Source organism: Rutidosis leptorrhynchoides, chromosome 5, assembly GCF_046630445.1.
Source record: "Rutidosis leptorrhynchoides isolate AG116_Rl617_1_P2 chromosome 5, CSIRO_AGI_Rlap_v1, whole genome shotgun sequence".
NCBI lineage: Eukaryota > Viridiplantae > Streptophyta > Magnoliopsida > Asterales > Asteraceae > Rutidosis > Rutidosis leptorrhynchoides.
Window position 1 is genome coordinate 373,814,594 of NC_092337.1, and position 13,363 is coordinate 373,827,956.

The 13,363-nt window shown below is 34.2% G+C and overlaps 1 pseudogene; it reads right to left on the reverse strand.

The window, feature by feature from the left end:
- Positions 1 to 7,740: 7,740 nt before the first annotated feature.
- LOC139849744 (uncharacterized) lies at positions 7,741 to 11,724 on the reverse strand (annotated as a pseudogene).
- Positions 11,725 to 13,363: the final 1,639 nt, after the last annotated feature.

Sequence of the window (13,363 nt, forward strand, 5' to 3'; positions counted from 1 at the left end):
TGACGAGGTATTTGCTCCCGTCGCTCGTCTAGAAACTATAAGATTGATAATCTCACTTGCGGCTCAACATAATTGGAAGATTTATCAAATGGATGTCAAATCCGCGTTCCTTAATGGCCACTTAGAAGAAGAAGTCTATATAGAACAACCTTTGGGATACATCGTGAAAGGCCAAGAGAATAAGGTGCTAAAATTGAAAAAGGCCTTATACGGGTTGAAGCAAGCGCCTCGGGCATGGAATAGCAGGATAGACAAGTATTTCCAACAGAATGGCTTTACAAAATGCCCACATGAGCATGCTCTATATACCAAAGTAAGCAAGGAAGGAGATGTTATGATTGTGTGCCTATATGTGGATGACTTGATATTCACCGGTAGTAATCCCAAAATGTTTGAGGAGTTCAAGAAAGCAATGGTTCAGGAGTTCGAGATGACCGACATTGGACTTATGGCTTACTATCTTGGGATCGAGGTAAAACAAAAGAAAGAAGGAATATTCATATCCCAAGAAGGTTATGCGAATGAGGTGCTCAAGAAGTTTAAGATGAATGACTGCAAGTCAATGAACACACCGGTGGATTGCAATCTCAAATTGTCAAAAGATGATGAAGGATACTTGGTGGATCCAACACAATACAAGAGTTTGGTTGGAAGTCTGAGGTACCTAACCTGCACGAGGCCAGATATTCTCTACGGAGTTGGACTAGTAAGTCGATACATGGAAGCACCTACAATAAATCACTTGAAGGCGGCCAAGAGGATACTTCGCTACATCAAAGGTACGATTGACTATGGCCTGTTTTATTCGCCTTCTGAGCACTTCAAGCTAGTTGGATACAGTGATAGTGATTGGGCTGGAGACATAGATGATCGTAAGAGTACGAGTGGTTTCGTGTTCTATATGGGAGATACGGCGTTCACATGGAGCTCGAAGAAGCAACCCATTGTGACTCTGTCAACGTGTGAAGCCGAGTTTGTAGCAGCAACATCGTGCACCTGTCATGCAATATGGCTCAGGAAGTTACTAAATGAGCTTAAGTTTTTTCAAAAGGAAGCTACGGAGATATATGTGGATAACAAGTCTGCGATTGCTCTAGCAAAGAATCCAGTCTTCCATGATCGAAGCAAGCACATCGATACGAAATACCATTTCATCAGGGAGTGTGTTACAAATAAAGAGGTGCAGATAAAGTACACGAAGTCATTCGACCAAGTTGCTGATATTTTCACAAAGCCTCTAAAACACGAGACGTTTCAGAGATTACGGAATATGCTCGGAGTAACGAAATCAAGTTTAAGGGGGGCTGTTGGAAACTAAACTTGATTGTGGGCTATTTGTTTTGGATTTGGGCTTGCAAGTATACAACTATTTTGGATCAAGATTATAGCCCATTATGTAGAAACTTCTTGTAATATGTAGTAGTGAAAGTGTGTAGAATGTGTGTAGAATAATCTTGTAAAATATCTAGGTCTAGAAATACTAGGAAATATCTAGATAGTAGTAGATGATGGAGTGATCTAGACTATTCCATTGAGTAGTATAAATAGAGGGCTTCACCCCTCATTTGTAATCAAGCAACAAAGCAATTCAATAAGCAAATCAAGTAATAAACAAAGCCTTCAAGATCAATCAAACTTCTAAATCATCAATCCTCTCTTCCACAAATAATATACATAACCTCCTATTTCTAACAGGGCGATCCTCTATGTTTTTTTGTCGACATATTTTGTTTATAGAATTTTTTTTAAATTTATCATTGAACTATTTTCTGATGTAAACGCGCTCTTTTAACATAATCAATGAGCTTTATTTCTTGATACAATTCTTTCGTGTTTCTCAATATCACTGCGGTTAGATCATTCAAAAGTTAACTTTATATGAAGTTGGTTCTGAGTTTGCTATGAAGTACAATGAAGAAAAAGTTATCTTTATACGATGCCCGAATTTTGTTGGAGAAGTTCGAACATAAATGGCTTCCGCTCTTACCAGGTTTTACCGAAAAGGTAACAGTTCTGAATTGGTACTCGATCCTTCAGTTCTCATTGATTGCATCTCTGTACATTTTGGAACATGATAGTATGATACATCTTATCCCAAACTTTTGTGTTTTTAATGATGTGATTTCTTACTTTGTGCTTGCATATTTGGTATGTTGTGCATCACACATATCTTACGTTCCATTAACAGGAGCCTGAGCATTTTATTAATCATCAGTTTAGGAGATGAATGACTGAGGAACTGAGAAAACAAGTACATAATTATTTCTGTCTTGATACATTGCTATCAACTTTGATCAATAGAGTTAATATGTGCCAAAGAATGCTGATAATGGGAGAGAGGCTTGCGATAACAAATTTTATTTCATTATTAACGTATGAGGGAAAGGTTGCAATAATCATTTTTATATCAGCCGCAACAATTATTTTGTTTTCAAATAGTGAATCACCTCAAAAACCTCATTGTAACCTATATTATTACAGCTATCATCTTATCGTGAACACCTCATTATTGATATTCTGTCATCTCTTACATGACTCAGTTTACTCTGATGGTTTGTTTCTTTGTGTAAATATAACGCATGGGTCTCACGCTTCAATGGTTGACCTTTACGAGGTGCTGACATCGAGAAGATAGAAGTTGAAGCTAATCTTGAAATCATAGTGCATTACTTTATTGATGGACAACATGCATTAAGCGATCTCTACTTGACCCGGACGAAAAGCAAGTAGTCAGCACACTGACTTAATGATCAGCTAAATTGTTCTGGATGCATATGTAAAGAACTATGGAAGTCCTCTTTAATAGTCATGAAGCTTCTTCTCAAAGGCATATCTAAATTTTATATTGATTTTGTGATTTAGTAAGTTTAATTGCTTTTTATGTCTTCATTCCATACTTTAAAAGCCATGAGTTAGCTCACTTTTTTATGGGACAGAATGATTTTCTTATAACCCACTATTAGAAAATATACATATTTGATTAAGTTTGCTCAAGTATGTGGACTTCATATCTAAGAAAATGATATAAATGTTACATTGCTGTGCTATATTTGAAACTTGGTTATACAAACCAAAATAGACTTGCTTAGTGTTCATTAATGACTCTGAAAAGAGTACACTGCCAGGTTAGTACACCTTTCAGTTTGAACCATTTAGTCCCAATTTATATATAAATTTTTTACCAATGGAATATTTTCCATGCCATTGTCTCCAGATTTATGAAGTAACTTTGTAACAATATATACAGTTGTTAACTGGTCGGGTCTAAGTCGAAGTTTACGTCACTAGAAGATTAGCCATATAGAGTGTATTCAAACTTATTTATTTAAGTCTAATACTTATAATACATGCTTTACTTTTATCGGTTTGATAAAACTTATTTATTTAAGTTATAGCTATTCTAGATGTAGCACGAACTTAGCTAATTTCAATCTTCAACTGTTTGTTCAAGGTTAGAGCAAAAAGTTATTTGTTAAGTTACAGGTAATTTTTGGGCTCTATTTTTGTCTTTATGCTTTTGGATCAAGATACTTATATGGTAATTCGGTTTTGCCAGTAGTAATTGATCCTTATTAGTAGTTTATTACTTTCGTAGTATTGATTTAAGTTTGTCAACAATTTTGATCCGATTGTAAATATATATTCTTTGAGTAGGCCCGAAATGTGTTAGAATGTATCGCTGCATATTTTCAGCTCATTTGGATGTGTTTTCGGGTTGTTAACACTACTTTTCACTTTTTATGCTATAGGTTATTATTTGCAATGGAGCTGTGCGTCAAGTACCATGAGAAACTGATTTCAAGCAAACAATATTGTATTATCGAGTTTATTAAACTGTTTACCTACTTAGTGAAAATAAAAATAGATAAACAGATATAAATAAATGTGGCAAAATGGGCGGGTTATTGGTTAGAATCAAAATGGATAACCTTGGCATCTTTTGTTAAATGGTATTCCAACTCGGTCAAATCTGTTCAATCGTTGAGTTGCTCTTAAGTCCAAGTTGTGCCCAACTTTTGGTAATGTCGTTACTTATAAATCTACTACTGTACAGTAATGTGTTTGGTGTACTATTAGTGTCTCATTTAGTAGCCTTAATCTATGTATTTTGTGTAACACAAAACAAAATAATTAAACTGTTCACCTAACACAATACTTGTGATATTGTCTTTATCATTTCGTTAATTGCTTATTAGTGTTCATACAGTGATTTTTTATTTTTATGTTGCCTTCAAGTACATCTATCTTCGGTTGTTTGACACTGTTATTGAAGCTGCAATGTTTGTACCCAAGCAAATGTTCATTTTTTATAATTCAGAAATGAAAGGGAAATAAACCTTTGACTTTTTTTGCAGGGTGTTTTATCAACCCGAATTTCATATAGCCATTTGAGCTTACTTTGATCGAGGTGAGTCTTCTGCATTTTTTATTTATTTTACACTTACGTACACATTCCTGAATAGTATAATTAGTTGTACTCATTAATTTCATTAAACGGACAGCTTCCCATGGGTTACCAATGGTTGCCACAAAAAATGAACGGCCAGTTGATATACATCGGGTGAGTTATGTCGGTTTAATTTCAAGATTTTCCATTATTATATATATATATATATATATATATATATATATATATATATGTGTGTGTGTGTGTATATATATATATACATATATATATATATACATATATATATATATATATATACATATATATATATATATATATATATATAAAGGATCCAGTGAGAACTTTTTTAGTGTAAGAACTCTAGGAACTCAAAAATACACTGAAATTCGACCAAAAAGGGAAACGGACGAACAAAAAACACAAAATTCGAGCAAAAATAAAAACACGAACGAACAAAACTTATTATTATTATTATTATTATTATTATTATTATTATTATTATTATTATTATTATTATTATTATTTGTTTTGTTCGAATTACAAAAATGTAGAACACATTTTTGTTCGACTATGATGTGTTCTACATTTTTTTGTTCGAATTTCAAAAATGTAGAACACATTTTGTTCGAATTTCACATTTTTGTTCGGCCGTCATTTTTTTTTGTTCGAATTACAAAAATATAGAACACATTTTTGTTCGATTTTTTTTTGTTCGACTATCAATGTGTTCTACATTTTTTTGTTTGAATTTCAAAAATGTAGAACACATTTTTGTTCGACTTTCACAATTTTTGTTCGAATTTCGTGTTTTGTTCGCCCGACATTTTTTTTGTTCGACTTTGTTGTTTTTTGCTCAAATTCCCCTTTTTTTGCTCGCCAGCCACTTTTTTTTGCTCGAATTTCCCTTTTTTTGTTCGAATTTCAGTGTATTTTTGTGTTCTCAGGGTTCTCACACTAAAAAAGTTCTCATTTGATCCCTATACTATATATATATATATATATATATATATATATATATATATATATATATATATATATATATATATATATATGTATTCTGTTTTATTTTGAGTGCCTTCCAAACAACCCGGTGTTACTTCCGGGCCTACGTAGTGGTAAAAGAGTTTCGTGCTTCAATTTGGCAAAACGCAAATACAAATGGAGGTTGAAACATGAGAAGTCGAAGAGAAAACCAAGCCTTTGTGTCTTATGGATTTAGCCGTTTTCGAAATGAAAGTTGACTAAAGCCTGGTACAAATGTTTATTTACTTACCACTTAAAAGAGCGTGCTTTTTTTTTTTTTTTTTTTTTTTTTATTATTATCTTTTTCATGTTTACAAGAATCCTTAACTTTTAATTGTGTAATGAATAAATGTATGAACAAATACTTTTCAAGTTTTTTTATGTGTATTCTTTATATTTTAGCAATTCAACAACAACAATACTTGTGACACTATGCGTTGAAGTATAGTTAATTCATATTCAATTTTTAATTTCAATATATTTTTTGCGGATGAGTACCCGTGCAACGCACGGGCTCATAAATCTAGTATTGTCATATATTACTATATGGGTTGTAACAAATTAATTATCCTGAGTTGTCCAAACTATGTTGTATAATATTTTTTTTTCCCGAGATGTATCAAATTAATTGTTATAAACAATTACTTTATAACACATAAATAAATGTTTATACACGTAATAAAAATTACTCCGTATAAATTAGAAGAATGATTTAATAAGGTTTGAGAATTCAAGTTAGAAAAGAATGACCCAATTTTGATGTAATTTATAATTGTAATTGTAATGTAATTTGTGTTACACATTAAAAAAATATTTTATTAATGACTCCAAGTCTTTAATTGGAGCAATGACTATATCTATGTAGCTAGTATTAAAAAAAGTCATCACGTGCTCCCTTCTCTATTCCTCTCTTACTTGAAAATCTACCCATCTCATTTTGCCTTTTCCATTTGATTCTTTGGTCTCCGGTCTTCTTCTCAGGTAACCATTTACAATATCTTTTGAATATTTTTTCTATTAGTCTCTACATTTTTGTTGACTCTGCCTTCTCTCATGTGTCTCGCCCAAAACCTTATTTTTTCGCCGTCGTTTCGGCATCTGGTATCCTCTGAACGTCCGGACTTTTCTTCTTTCTTTCCTTTTTCCGTCGCTGATATATTTTGTTCCCACTGAAGAACACATCTATACTACCTGTAAAAACTCAGAAAAAGTGGCGGGAGAAATTTTCGATGACCTATGTGTGTGGCGTGTGGCAGTGCGCTTCAGACCGATTGTTGGTAAAAATTGTACGTTCGAAAATATCTTGCGAGTTAATTTGTGTAGGTGGTGTCTTTTTATTTCGCTAGGAAAATGAAAGCATTTGCGTTCAAAGTTTGGGGTGGGTTTATGAGGTTTGTTAGGTCTAAAAGCTATGTGCGTAGGTTCTAAAAGCTGTGTTGCCGGAAGTATGGCAGTTAGAGTTGTTGGAACAAAGACAAAAATAGTTTGGGATGGAAAAGGAAAAAAAAAAAAAAAAGACGAAGAAGTTACTATTGAAGAGTAGTAACCAAATTTGCTCAATTGTATATATGTATAATTAATTATAATAATTGGATTTTGTGTATGTGTAGTACATCGTTGGTACGCCCTACGCCCCCACGCATCCAAAATACTCAAAAAATTCTTTGGTACATTCCTGGATTCAGATGTTAGCAGCATTCCGACACGAAACCGGATCACATCACTCTTATAGCCGCCATGAGAGGCACTCATGACGTAAGGGCAGCTGGGTCGGCCGGCATGAGATGACCATGCACGGAAGCACATTACGTACTTGCAGTTGTGTACCATCAGCTTGCAAGTGTCACGTAAGTCCTACACGCCAGCCTCAAAGGCTCATGCCCAACTAGAAAATCATTTTGGCTAATATCTTAACATGTTATACATTTATAATTCATTAGTGTGTTGTATGAGGACTCAACTAACCTGAAAAACTCAACATAGTCGGACCTCGTAATAAAATCAAGAAAATTTAAAGTTAAATCTTTGAGAAACTGTAACAGTTACAGTCCAATCAAAGATAACAACAAATGCATCTATTGTTGCATCAACGACCTGAAACCACGGTCGTAGTAAACTAAACTTAAACAAGGCTGAATAGTATATATTTGCTAAATTCATAACATTCAATCAGTGGCGAAAACAGGAATTTGGGTCACCGGGGGCAAATTTTTTTTATCAAAAGCTACCCAAAAAAAAACTTCACAAAATGTGACCAAAAAATTGTACCAAATATAACCAACTAAATGTAACAAAAAAATAGTACCAAATTACACTTTTCCTCTACGTAAACGCATATTTTGGAAACGCTGAAGTACATCTTCATCTTTAACTTTGGCCAGAGCTTCTCTTTCTACCGCACAAATTACACAAGCATTCAAAAACTCCTCCCCAATACGATTGCGTAGGTTCGACTTTACAATTTTCATTGCCGAAAAACATCTCTCTACTGTTGCAGTCGCAACGGGTAACACCAATGCTAGCTTTAATAACCGATAAAGCAACGGATAAGATAGATATTTCCTTGTTTCCACCATCACTCTAGCAAGGTCGGCAATACCATTCAAGTTGGCAAATCTTGGATCTTTTCGGACACTAAGATGGTATACTTCAAGTTGATCTTTAAGTTCAATAATATCCGTACGACTAAAATCTTTTGGATAAAACTCACACAACCTTATTAATTTCGGCGAATCAAACATTGAGAATGAATCACGTGGATGCAACGCCACCATACAAGAAAGTAACTCGGTACTAGCTTCACTAAAACGATCACCAAACTCTTGAATTTGCATATCCAAAACGGTGTTAAAACACTCTACCTCATAATAATGTTGATTGGTGATTTTCTCCTTTTGTCTCCTTGAATTAAAACAATCTTCATCCATTTTCAAAATCCGGATACCACGTTCTTCACAAAAAGATGACACTTTCTCTAAGAGTGGTTCAAGCCCATTTGTTCTTAAATCTTGCAATTTTTCTTTGGTCACCTCCACTAATTGAACCGCTTCAATTATGTCTTGATCTTTTCGTTGAAGAGCTTGTGATAATATATTTGTCAACCCTAAAATGTGCAACATTAGATGCAAATAAAAAACAAAATCAAATGACTTTAAATACTTCAAAAGACCATGCGCTTGATTTTGGTTAGAACCGTTACTTCCTTCTTCTTTAACAAATTCAAGGACCTTAATAATAGATGGAAACATATCAACCAAACGCACAAGTGTTTTATAGTGAGAATTCCATCGTGTATCTCCGGGCCGTATAAGAGAAACCTCTTGATTCAATCCTTTCCCGGTTTCAATTCTACCACTACCAATTTCTTATTCAACCCTCTTTTTCTCCGTGTCTAGCAAAATATCTTTTCGTTTACAAGAAGCACAAACAACATTCATCAAAATGGCTATCTTGTCAAAAAAGTTCACTATCGCCAAATGTTTTCTTGCAACCGCTACAACCACTAATTGAAGTTGATGAGCAAAGCAATGTACATAATATGCCGATTTATTTTCCTCCAAGATTTTTGCTTTTAAACCATTGAACTCACCTCGCATGTTGCTTGCTCCATCATAACCTTGACCTCTCAATTGATTCATACTCACTTTATGTTTGGAAAAAAAAAGAATCAATGGAACATTTAAGAGACAAAGAAGATGTTTCCTTTACATGAACAAGGCCCACAAATCTTTCTTTAACAAGTCCATGTTCATCAACATATCGCAACACAATTGCCATTTGTTCCTTTTTAGATACATCGCTAGACTCATCAACTAACAACGCAAACACATCATCACCAATTTCCTTAAAGATACATTCTAGTACTTCTTGTTTAAAGCATTTAACAACATCTTTTTGAATATAAGGAGACACCAATTTGTTATTCCCCGGAGCTTTCGGTAGGTTACGGAGTTCCTCATTATGACTTAAAATTAAGTCCATCAATTCCAAGAAATTTCCCTTATAAATAGATGTGTCCATCTCATCATGACCACGAAATGGTATTGCACATTTCAAACAATACCTACAAGCGGAAATCGTAGCACTCAACCGAATTCGATTATCTGTTTTTGATTTTTCATCTTGCTTATCAAAGGCATTGAGAATAGATTGATTCGTTCGGGTTAAAGATTCACACTTTTCTAGTGCTGCATTATGAAAGCTACTTACACTACCAACATGCTCTTTAAGTCTCTCTGACTTTTTCCAACTATTGAACCCTTCTGTCACAAATGCCTCACTACCACCTTGGTGCCCAATATGATTTCTAAATAAGTAGCAACACAAACAATATGCTTTATCCGCCTTTATACTATACTCTATCCAATTATATTTTTCGAACCAAGCTTTGACAAAACGCCTACCATTTGTTGATGGAAAATCATAACCTTTTGGTTGAAAAGGTCCTCTAATCCAATATTGTCTTCTTATCTCGTCTCTTTGATTTATATCATATTTCAAAATTCTTGGTCTATCAACCGGATCCGATGGAAGATCATCCAGTTCAACAACATTAATTGGAGTCGAAGAAGATGGTTCTTTTCTTTTATAATAATTATCCATATCTATCAATTAACAAAGAATAACATCAAATTACAAGTTAAAATTAAAATGTTACCAACTTAAAAGAGCATTAGTAGACAAAATAAAAAAAGAAGTGCCAAATAGAACAATAGCATGTATGCCATCTGCCCATCAGTCATGTATGCCATCAGTTATCTACTTATCTGTAATCAGTCCATCATATATACACAATAAACTCTCTAATTCGAACATTATTTAGACAAAATAAACTCTCTAACTCCAACTCTCCAAGCTATAACAAAAAAAATTCCCTAACCCATATAAATACAAACAAAATTCGATGATGAGCTCATGAGCAGATGCGGCGATGAGCAGGCTACCAACAAAATTCTATGAACCCTAAAAAATATTTGTGTTTATAGATTCTAAATTATAAACACTAAGACATGGAATTACCGAAGATGGGAAGATCGGGAACGGACTACTCAGTATTACTTCGCCAAATCGCCAGACGCCAGAGAAGAGGAGTACGATCGATATCTGCTTCTAATTTGAAAGCTGAAACCACAGATACGGTATTACGGAGTATTATTCTAATTAATTGGATGTTGGATACTTGGATCATGGGCCCAAATATTTAATTTATTGGATCATCTGTTATTCTGTTTTGGGCTTGGGACAAAAGCAAAAAAAAAAAAAAAAAAAAAAATTGGGCTAAAATTTTCACTGGGGGCAGGTGCCCCCCCGCCCCTATGTGCTTCCGCCACTGCATTCAATACATTTGAGTGCATTCGTAAATGATCACAATCTATTCCGAGCAGTCTAAAGTAATTTGAAGCAAAATACAAGCATCAAGCATATATTCAAACTGTTCTCTTTAGTAACCCGAACTATTGGTTGATAACAGCGGTGATGCATGCTGATATTTTAAAAGAGCCTTTAGAATCTTGGACACTGCATCCACATCAAACACGTGCCGAGAGTCAAAGAGTACGCTCACCGTCTCAAGCATGGGTGACTTGGTAAAGATAAGGTTCATGAACTCCAACGCGCAGTTTGAAAATCTGATATAATCCATTTCCAATTCAGTCAGATGTTCCAATCGAATATCCAAACACTCTTCTAGTATAACTGAATTTGCCTCAGAATTGTCTTCAAAACAAGGAGCCTACAAGAAGTGTTGATATTTCTTGTCAGTTTTTATCTTAGCATAAAATAAGAATCATAATCGTCGAAAAAAAAAAAAAAAAAAAAAAAAAAATGATTGATAAATTTGTTGTAAGAACTTACCAGATACAAGGTTTTAAGCTTTGGACAATTGCACAAGAGATGTACAAGTGTTTTCGTACTGGTTATTACCCACGTCAAGGATAAGCCTGTAAGGTTACCAAACCCACTGAGTGTTGGTTTAAAGTAAAAAACACAGGCTCCTAAAAGACACAAGTCCGTTAATTGATGCAACGAGGAGATCGATAAAGGTACCCTATACATCTGGTCAACTTCTTGAGTGTACGATTCTGGAAGGTTAAATGTGAACTTCTTGATAGTGTTGCATCTTGACAAATGTAGTATTATCTGGTCAACTTAACAAAAGTATCATCTGAATCCAATGTAAGGCTGAACTCTACTATTGGACCCTGGTGCAGTAACAGAACATGGTGCATAGCATCGAAAAGTTTACACAACTTGGTAATATGTTTCTTTTTTGCTTTTCCTAATGAAAAATTCATTTTCAGAAAATTTAAGTTTTGGAATTCTGCCCCCCTTGTATCTCCATTTGTGAGACAAGATGCTCGTCCTTACTGCGTCTTTAATCGGTATGAGACACAGAATGGATTCTATTATGTTTTCAGGAAGGTTGCTGATTATATGATTTATATCCAACGATGAACGTTTAGTTTTAGACAAACTTTGAGGCTTCATATCAGCTGTGTTCACTGAAAGGATACTGCAAAGATTAGGCTGTGCAGTTACCAATCAGGTAAACTCTGTTTTTAACACACAAAATAATCCTGATATAACACTAGTGAAATAAATCAAAAAACATTCCGACAATTTGAAGATAAAGTCTGTGCTTTATAGTTGGAATCATATTAAACCCTGAAATTTGTATATCACAAACATATGGATCAACATTTTGGAATCCTATTGTTTGGAAGTACATAAATGGAGTAATTTACCAGTCTTCTTTTATTTATTTTAAACAGAGAGGTAGTATAGCATTTTTTGAAACGATTGACTTTTAAAACCCTTATAATTCTTTAGCTTCTTGCTAGAGTTTTATTGTACTATATTTTGCCGTTAAAAAAATAATAAAATAAGACTTAACCCAACTCTTAATAAAATGTTAGTCTTCCTTCTGTTAGTGTCATTTGACACAAGAATACAAGCAACCTATATAATCAGCGTAGAAGTCGTGATGTAGCCATGATTTTACTTCACCACACACTAATCAAAGATTGTGAGGATTGAGGGTTATCAAACACAACCATAAGACGGTTTACCAGACAATGAATGAAATGCCCCGTTTATATTGATTATAAACGTTTCATATTAATTGGTTTCGTTGTGAGGATTTGACCTCTATATGAGACTTTTTCAAAGACTGCATTCGTTTTTAAAACAAACCATAACCTTTATTTTATCGACAAAGGTTTAAAGAAAATTACCTAGATTATCAAGTAATGATAATCTAAAATATCACGCTTACACACGACCATTACATAATGGTTTACAATAATAATATGTTACAATAAAGTAAGTTCTCGAATGCAGTTTTTAGACAATATTATACAAGCATGCTGACTCCAAATCTGTTAGGAAGAGAGGATCGCCTGGACGTTGGGAGATACAAATTTGAGAGAAAAATAACTCTATTACTCACAAGAATAGATTACACGAGTATTTACAAAACTCTAAAAAAAAACTTTCAAACTCACACACACTCTCAAGGTTGTGTTACACTTCTCTGAGTGATTTTGGGATGATTTACAATGAAAGTTTGCATCTCTATTTATAGCAAAAATTCTATGGCGGTGAATGGTGTGAACGAGGAAGGTTGGCGGAAATTCCATACGCGTTGTCAACGTCGGCAGCTGGAACAGAGCCATCTAGATGACGGCTGGAAACCACTGGAAACCATCAATTCTCCCCCTCCAGCTGAATCAACGAACATTCCAGTTATGTCTCTGCATAACTCCAACTTCTTTCGAGTCACCACCTTTGTTAACATATCCGCAGGATTCTCCTTTGTATGGATCTTCACTAGTTTCAACAGTTGTCGATCAATTACCTCGCGTATCCAATGATAGCGAATAACAATATGTTTTGTACGGGAATGGTACATGGAGTTCTTGCTCAAATCTAGAG